At 32.8% G+C, this 7,982-nt stretch overlaps 1 pseudogene; it reads left to right on the top strand.

Moving 5' to 3' along the window:
• The first annotated feature begins 7,532 nt into the window (after positions 1–7,532).
• LOC120622548 (uncharacterized) lies at positions 7,533–7,651 on the top strand (annotated as a pseudogene).
• Positions 7,652–7,982: the final 331 nt, after the last annotated feature.

The following is a 7,982-nucleotide window of genomic DNA, read 5'->3' as shown; positions in this document are numbered from 1 at the left end:
CAGTGTACTGTGTTTCAAATCCAGGGTGACCTAGGTTAATGTCACCTCTGTCAGTGGGAAAACCAGCCATAAGCTTTGCAGCCACCATAAGCAGTCATTTCTAGTGGCTGTCTCCTTGAGGTTATAATTTTCATCAGGGATTTTCTGAAGAGAGGCAGAAAAGGTATGAGGAAGACTTGAAGAGCTGCTTATTAGGGCTTGACTAAAGAAGTTGGGTTTGGCTCATTTATTAAAGTTATGGTTCTTGAGCTGCTAGTGTTCTTGAGACAAGAAGACAGACCTCTTCTCTGATTGGGCCCCGGAAACCCTTGTGTCCTGTGCCTCACACTATCTCATATATGTGTGGTTGGGCTTTTCATTTAGTGACATAACACCCGTAGAGATGTGTTTTGTTTTACCAATGATGATATGAAATCCAGTGTACTTTTAGGGCATTTAATATATATATATATTTTTTAATGTGAGATTTACTGAGGTATATTTGACATATAAAATTAAGAAATTTAAGGATATATCATGGTGATTTGATATACATATACAGTGTGAAAGGATTCCCACTATCCAGTTAATTAACATATCAATTACTACACTTAATTATCCTTTTATTTTTACTTTTTTGTGTGAAAATTAAATTCTAGTCCCTCAGCATATTTCAAGTATATAATACAGTGTTAACAACTATAGTCACCATATTTTCATTAGATACTAAGAATTTATACCTCTTATAGCTGAAAGTTTGTACGCTTTTACTAAACTCTTCCAAACTCCAACTCCTGGTAGTCACTTTTTTACTCTCTGATTCTAAAACTTTGACCTTTTTTTTTTTTTTTTTTTTACTGTTTCAGCATTTGTTGAATTAAAATGATTCTAGCAAGACTGCTACTGTATTCAAGCTAGTGAAATCAACAAGAGGGCAAAGGGGCGTTGATCTCGACTTTGCCTGCTTCTCCAGATGGTCAGTGTAAACATGAAAATGAGAATTCACAGGTAGAGGACAAACTGCCCAGCTTCCCAGGCCCCACCAACCAGCCATGTAACAGGAAGACCCTCCCGGTTAACTAGGCTTGAAGTAGGTAGAGATAGGCCTTGAGTATGTAGCTTTGAAAGAAAATGCAGGCCTCAGCTCATTCTTGGAAGGAAGCAAGAGCTGTAATACAGCCTTTGGGATCCTGAGTCCTGCTGTACAAATGGCAGAATTTCCTTCTTTTCATTGCTTAATTGTATATACATATCTCACATCTTCTTTATCATTCACCTGTTGGTGGACAATTAGATCATTTTCATATTTTGACTATTGTGAATAATGCTACAATGAACATGGAAGTGCAGCTATCTCTTCATTTCCTTTGGATATGTATACACAGAAGTGAGTTTACTGGATCATATGAAAATTCTATTTTTTTATGTTTTGAGGAACTTTGATACTGTTTTCCATAGTGGCTGCACCAATTTATATTCCCAATATAGTGCATAAGGGTTCCTTTTTGTCTGACATCTTTGTCAAGACTTGTTATCGCTTGTCTTTTTAATAATAGCCATCCTAACAGTTGTGTGGTTATAGCTTATTGTGGTTTTGATTTGCATTTCCCTGATAACTATGATGTTGAGCACCTTTTCATGTACCTATTAACCATTTTCTATGTCTTCTTTGGAAAAATATTTATTCAGTTCTTCTGTGCAGTTAGTAATCAGATGGTTGGTTTATCTCTTGTATGAATTCTTTATCCATTTTGGATATTAACCCCTTATCACATATATGATGTGCAAATATTTTCTCTCATTCCATAAGTTGCTATTTCATTCTGTTAATGGTTTCCTTTGCTGTGCAAAAGCTTTTTAGTTTGAAGTCATCTCTCTTATTTGTTTTTAGTGTTTTTACCTTTGTTTTTTGGTGTCAGTTCCAAAAAATCATTGATAAGACCAATGTCAAGGAGCTTGAACCCTACATTTCCTTCTAGGAGTTTTATAACTTCTGGTTTTATAATCAAGACTTACTCTATTTTGAGTTGATATTTGTGTGTGGTGAAAGATAAGGGTCCAGTTTCATTCTTTTGCATGTAGCTGTCCAGGTTTCCCAGCACCATTTATTGAGGAGACTATCTTATCCCCATTGTCTATTCTTTGCTCCTTTGCCGTAAGTTAACTTTATGGAAAAGTGGTAAACATATATAGTGTCACTTATATGTGGAATCTAAAAGAAAATCAAACTCATAAAATCAGAGAGTAAAAGGGTAGATGCCAGGAGTTAGGAGTTGGGGGGAAAAGGCAGTGTTTTGAAAAAAGGTACACACTTTTAGTTATTAAAGGGTCACATATATGTGACCATATGTGCATGGGTTTATTTCTGGTCTCTCTAGTCTGTTCCACTGATCTGTGTGTCTATTTTTATGCTAGTACGATCCCATTTTGATTACTGTAGCTTTGTAATCTAGTTTGAAATCAGGGAGAGTGGTGCTTCAGCATTCTTTCTCATGATTTCTTTAGCTGTTTGGGGTCATTTGGGATTCCATAAAATTTTTAGTTTTTTTTTTTTCCTATTTCAGTGAAAAAATGCCATTGACATTTTGATAGGGATTACATTCAATTTGTAGATCACTTTAGGTAATATGGACACTAACAATATTATTTTTTCTAATCTTTGAGCATGAAATATCTTTCCATTATTTATCTTCTTCAATTTGTTTCATAAATCTTATAATTTTCAGTATGGATTTTTCATCTTGATTAAATCCTAGAATTTTATTCTGTTCGATGTAATCATAATGAGATTGTAGTCTTAATTTTCCTTTCTGATCATTTATTACTAGTGTATAGGGACACAACTAATTTTTGTATATTGATTTTATATCCTGCAACTTTATTGAAAATGTTTATTAGTCTAACAGGTTTCTGATGGAGTTTTGAGGTTTTCTTTTCCGTAACACCATCTCATCTGCAAACTTTTTTTCTTATTTGGATGCCTTTTATTTTTTACTTGACCAGTTACTCTGGCTAGGACTTTTAACGCTGTGTTGAATAAAAGTGGTAAGAATAGGCATCCTTACGTCATTCTTCATCTTAGAGGTAAAGCTTTCAACCTTTCATTGTTGAGTATGATGTTACTTTTGGGCTCCTTACATATAGTCTTTATTATATTGAGTTATCTCTCTTTTATACCCAGTTTGTTGAGAATTTTTATTATGAGTGGATGCTGAATTTTACCAAATGCTTCTTCTGCCTCTATTGACATGATCATATGATATTTAGTCTTCATTTGTAAATATGTATTAATTAGCAGATGTTACACCATTCTTGTATCCTTGGAATAAATACCCCTTGATCATGGTATATGGTTATTTTAATTTATTATTGAATTTGGTTTGCTGAAATTTTGTTGGGGATTTTTGTATCTGTATTCATAAGGTATATTGATCTGTAGTTTTTTCTTGTAGTGTCCTTGCTGGTTTGGGTATCAGAGTAATGTCATAAAACATTTCTTCTTCTTCTTCTTTTTTTTTTTTTAATTTTGCTGAGACATAATTGAAAGCTATTCTTAATATGTGGCTTTATATAACCTCTTCTGATATGTCACCCCATGTACTTTTGATTGATTATCCAAAGTTAGCAGACAGGCCACTATCCACATGGAATTAGAGCAGAGCCCCAGTTTGGAAAGTGTGATGAGCAGGGAGACATTTTCAAATTTTTCTTCTTGCTATGAATACCTGCTAGAGCAAAAAAAATAATAATAAATAAGCCTAGAAAGTCACCTTTTCCAGTCTAGATCTGTTTCTGAGCATTGATGATTTTGTGTTTTTAAGTGTGTACTATGCTTCTATGATATTCCAAATACATTTTCATTCAGCAGTGCCCTCTTACAAAAAAAAAAAAAATTGTATTTTTTCAGTTCGTTTTTAGGAATACTTAAACGTCCCCTTAACAGTAGGTCCTAGTTAAAAATCGAATACGAATATTTTAGTCACAAGGATCATTTGAACCTTTAAGAAATACAGAACTTTAAGAAATGTCAGCTGTAGAGAAACAAAAATACATTTTAAACAAAGAAGTAAAGGTTTTAATGTTGGATTAAATTATATTTAGAGATTTCAGGCAAAAGAAGTAGCATATAAACAAAGCCACAAGAATGAGAGTCGGCAGGACGAACATCTCAGTAGACTACTCAGAGTTAATTTTCTTAAAAGACTGGATCAGCCAAAAGGTACATGTGGTCAAATGCTTTGAACATTTACAAGCAATAGCCCAAAAATGGTTATTGAGGATACAGGTATACTCCCACCCCTTCAGCTTGGCATAAACAGAGAAAATTCTGGTATCTTATGGCATAGTGCCTCTATTATGCTACTGCAAGATCTCCATTGACATAGAATCTTGGACTAAGGGAGATGTAAGATCTAGTTATCATCTTAGAACCTAGAGATAAAGCTTTAACAGCACAAGATAAAAATGAAATAAATATTCACAATGCAATAAAGGTTAAAACTAAAATTCAAGGTTACCCACTGAAAAAGTGGTTAAGAAAGGGTTGATGATTTATCATCATAACAGACATAAGAGATACTTTACTTTTTTCTCAGATATTATTATTATTTTTAAATTTATTTATTTTTATTATGGTGACATTGGTTAACAAACTCCAGTAAGTTTCTTGTGTACAATTCAACAATAAGGCGCATATATATATATATGTATATGTATATATATATATATATATATATATATACATATATATATACATACATTAATACACACACATATTATATTCTTATTTTTATTATGGTGACATTGGTTAACAAAATATATATATGTGCCTTATTGTTGAATTAAACAAGAACCTTACTGGATATATATATATATATATATATATATATATATATATATTGTAAACTGGGATGGATATAAAGGAAATGTGATTAGATTTTAATTGTGACTAAGAAAACATAAGTCTAATCAATACAACTGTAATTAAATGAAAGAATATTTTTAAACAGTACTAGGATGAACTGCAAGAAATTTTTAGCACCTTCCATTTGAAGAGGGGACTTCAATCAACTGATCTTAGTGAATGATCTCTTTAGGAAGTTTATAGCTATCATAAAGATGGCTGTTTTGAGCTATTCTATTTTGAAGTCACTAGTTATTAATATCATTTATCTGGTTTCGATTCTGGAGCATATCAAGCAAAATTCAAACTGCATTAAGTCTCCCCATAGAATTTCTTTATGTGTAGACAGTAATACCTGGCTCACAGAAGAAACCATTAATTCTCATGATTTATAAATATTTGGAATTAATGCCTACTCTACTCATTTGTATAAGAGGTGAGAGTAAGTCTGGCAATGTCTGGACACTTTTAATGGCTCTCTTTAAACACGCAGGACAATTTCCTCAGGTTACACTTCCTGGTTATACAGCATGGTTCTTCAACTGCAAAAATAATGGTCAGAGAAGATGGGAGAGAAAGCAGGAAAGGGTTAGAGAACTTAAAAGAGAAAATGATTTACTGAACCCATAATGTTTAATACAGTTACTATGTTGAGTTATCATTTAAATTTGTGAGCAGTGCCTCTATCTTGTCACAACCAAAGCTAGTAGAATTTAGAATTTATTTTTCAAGCTATAATTCAAGAAGGCATCTAGTCTCCTTATTTGGGTAACCTTAAACTCCTGGCTTCTGATGATGAGCAGTGTGTGTACATGTGTGGAATAGTTTCTTTGTGCATGTGTGTCTACATGTGTACATGTATGTATTTTTGTGTTTGTATATTTGTGACATTTGTATAATTGAACTCTTTGTACTATAGAATATAAAACAGGAAACTTAGAAACTGCTCCCTGTTTAGGGTCCAAATATACATGCACATTCCCTTGTTTAGAGAGTTAAGCTGCTGCTGCTGCTTCTTCATATGTATATGTATATGTCTATGTATGTATGTTACTGAAGATTAAAAAAAGTCATCGCTATTTATAGATAAGAGACATCCATGAAAGGAGTACAGAATTATCCAAAGAATCATTTCTACTACAAAACTTGTCCAGAAAAACTCTTTTAACATCCACAGATACATTCGCTAAATAGTGAGCTATTATCTTAATTTGATTTTTTGATCCTCTGAGTAATCTAGTAGTTCTGCTTTGCTCAACTATCTAGCAGATGTGGTCAGATGAAATAGTGTCTCCTGAAACATAACTGGGAATTCATTAGAGAAGAAAAAATGGAAGGCATTGGCTCTTCAGGTAACCCAGTCTTTTGGCACTGGGGTCAAAATTTAAGTTAATGTTAGTTTGGTTTAATGGTCATTGGAAAGTGAAAAGAAGAGCATATCAGGCATATATTCCAGAACACAGTTCTTCACACAATTGTTCTTTTATTTCGTCCATAAACAGATTCTGTGTTTGAGGCAAAAAAAGTAGCATATAAACAAAGCCACAAGAATGAGAGTCGGCAGGACGAACATCTCAATAGACTACTCAGAGTTAATTTCATGGATTCTGAAGAGCTTCAGTCTCAGTAGTAATTCATTTCCAAACCGCTATCTTAATGGTCAGATTATTTATGTGAATGGAAAAGACTCCCAAAGAAACAATGACTCATGAGAAACTAGAGCACTTATACAAGCTTATGGTATGTTTTTAGTTTGCTGAGTAAGAGGGTGGAGTAATAACTTAAAGAGATGATTAGAAATCAAGGCCATAATATTTTAACTTAAAAATATGTGACTTTCAGTGAAATTGCTTTGCCTCTTTAGGCTTTAGTTTTTTCATTTAAAAAATTACCTTAGAGGACCAGTTTACCCTGAAAGTCAGTTTCAGCTTTATAATTATTTTGTTATATGACTTTTGAATGATTATTCTATTATAATTTATGAGATTTTACTATTAATTACTAGGAATCTTAATTGGGCAGATAAAAATAATGTACATATCAAACAACTTTCTTTACAATTTGTGAAATGTATTGTAAAATTTAAAATATACTAGACAATTGAGATTCTTGGAATCACCTATAAAAGAATCCTGCTTTTTTCTAATGCTAGATACAGGGACTTGATAAATGATATATGGACCCATTGGTTCACAAGTATGCATTTTTTTGTAGAACTCTAGTTCTTCAACTCTGCTATTAGCTTTAAATTATCCACTTGGTACCATCGTGGATGCATTAGACCTCACTTCAAAAAATGACCTCCAAAAGCTATGTCAAAATTCCTTCAAAATTATATGTCTGGTCTATTCTACACACCAAATTCTATTTTATCTCATTCCTCATCATAGATTGCTTTTCTTGCAATGAAACTGGCTTTCCTAAAAACACAATACATATATTGTACATGGCTACTGGGCTTCTATTTGCTTTACACTACAATGCTGGACAATCCAATAAACATCATGCCCATGGGCCACTGTTAGCACAAATGACAACATAACAATAATTATGATGAAAGCAGGTATTGTGGAATGTCCATTTACTATGCTTATAATTTCTTTTCTGACTTGTGATCCTATATTATTGAATAAAAAAAAAATATTTTATAGTCTGTGGCCATGCTACCCTGAACAAGCCCGATCTCGTCTGATCTTGGAAGCTAAGCAGGGTCAAGCCTGGTTAGTACTTGGATAGGAGAACACGCAGGAAGACCAGGTGCTGTAGGCGTAAAAAAAAAAAAAAAAAAAAATAAGGAATTGTAAACTGACAAGGTCCTTGCAATCTGTGAGGTCAACCAAGGGTTGCCTCACCTAAAAAAAGAAAAGAAAAGTCTTTATACATAAACAGAAGAAATTACATATTGTTAGGTGATTTTTAATAAAACCATAGAATATATGCATAACTTCCAAAATGCAGTGCACTGCAATAATGAACACAAATATTCTAAGAGTTTGACATAATCTGTTTTTATTTTATGAGCTTAATTCCCTCAATGTCTTTTCTTTTTCTTTTCTATTTTCTTTAAAGAAGTTAACCAGAGTTTGGGGAGAAAGTAGTT

The sequence above is a fragment of the Pteropus medius genome, unplaced genomic scaffold (assembly GCF_902729225.1).
Source record: "Pteropus medius unplaced genomic scaffold, Ma_sr-lr_union100, whole genome shotgun sequence".
Taxonomy (NCBI): Eukaryota; Metazoa; Chordata; class Mammalia; order Chiroptera; family Pteropodidae; genus Pteropus; species Pteropus medius.
Note: the sequence above shows the minus strand (reverse complement) of the source record. Positions and strands in the feature narration are given on the sequence as shown.